Here is a 1,727-nt window from a genome sequence, read left to right on the forward strand (position 1 = left end):
GAGAGAGGGAGAAGGAGGGAGGGAGAGAGTGAGGGAGAGTAAAAGAGAGAGGGGGAGGAAGAGGGAAGGAGGGAGAGGGAGAGAGAGGAAGGAAAAGAGAGGGAGGAGGAAGGGAGAGTGAGGGAGGGAGACAGGGACGGTGAGAGAGAGGGAGAGGGAGGGGAGAAGGAGGGAGGGAGGGAGAGTAAAAGAGAGGGGGAGGGAGAAGGAGGGAAGGAGAGGGAGGGAGGGAGGGAGGGAGACTCCTGCTTTCTATTCTAATACCTTTGGGTTGTTACTGTAGGGAAAATAGGTGTCTTTGAATTACTTGTAAAAATAAAAAGGTGGTGTATGAATGAATGAATGAATGATGAATGAAAGAATGAATGAATGAATGAACGAACGAACAATGCATGAATAAAATCTCAATTCCATTTCACCTGCGTAACCTTGGGAAGGTTTACAAATGAAACTATACCGTCATATTAAAAAGAAGCATAGTTTAAAAAAAAAAACAGTCTCTGGCAGTCGCTTTTCCGACTAGCCTGTGTTATGATAAGGTCAAAGCTTGGCTGAGTTTCAGCTTTCTTCAGGGGGGGTGGTCCCCCCCCTCCAAAAAACGTTGCAGCTGATGAAATCTGATAACCATCCACACCTTTATTAGTTGGAAAAGGTGCCACAGCTATTTCAGCCTCCGAGTGGTCTAAACCTCAAGCTGAAAATCGGGCCTTAAAAGAGCGTTTCTCAGCCTCGGGGACTTTTAAGATGGGTGGACTTCAACTCCCAAAATTCCCCAGCCAGCTTGGGCAGGCCTTGGAGCCTTGCTGGCTGGGGAATTCTGGGATTTGAAGTCCACCCATCTTATAATCGCCAAGGGTGAGAAGCCCTGCCTTAAAACACTGGCGAGAAAGGATTTCGCAGGCCGCAAAACAGTGTTTCTCCATCTCAGCAAGGTGGGGACTTCAACTCCCAGAATTCCTCAGCCAACCTGACCATCGCTAGGATTTCCTCGAGTTGAAGTTCACACACCTTAGAAGTTGCCGGTGTTGAGAAACGCTGCCTGCCGCGAAGGGTTTCTGAAGGGGGAGTAAAAGCTACTCTCTTACCGCCGGAGACCAGGGGTGGGTTTCTCAACCGTGGCAACTTTTTAAGATGTGTGGACTTCAGCCCCCAGAATCCCCCAGCCAGCAAGGGTTCAGGGGCAACCGGATTCCTGCCAAAGAGTGGATTGCAGAGGGGCCGTTTCTTCCCAAGGAGGCCAGCCTAGGACCACCCCCTCAGCTCGGCGATACGGTAATGGCAAGGTTGCAGCACCCGCCGGGCCACAGACCCAACCTCTGCAAAGTCGCACCGTTGCCTGGGTAGAATGAACCAGACTATGCCATTCTCCTGCCCTACTCTCTCTCTCTCCCTTTCTCTCCTTCCCTCCTTCTTCTCTCTCCCTCGTTTCCTCTCTCTGTCCACCTATCTCCCCTTTCCCTCCTCTTTTGCCCCTCTCCCTCTCTCCCCGCCGTCCCTCTCCTTCTCTCCCTTCCCTCATTCCCCCTCCCTCCCTCTCCCCTTGCTCCCCTCCCTCTCCCCCCCTTTCCTTCACTCTCTTCTTCCTTCTTTCTCCTTCTCCTCTCTCCCCGTCTCTATTTCCTCCCTCTTCTCCCCCTCTCTCCCTCCTTTTCTGTCCCCTTCCCTCTTTTACCCTCTTCCCCCCTCTCTCTCCCTCCCTCCCTCCCTTTTTCTCTCCCCTTCACTCT

This window comes from Vipera berus (assembly GCF_964194415.1).
Source record: "Vipera berus genome assembly, chromosome: 7".
In the NCBI taxonomy this organism is placed as follows: domain Eukaryota; kingdom Metazoa; phylum Chordata; class Lepidosauria; order Squamata; family Viperidae; genus Vipera; species Vipera berus.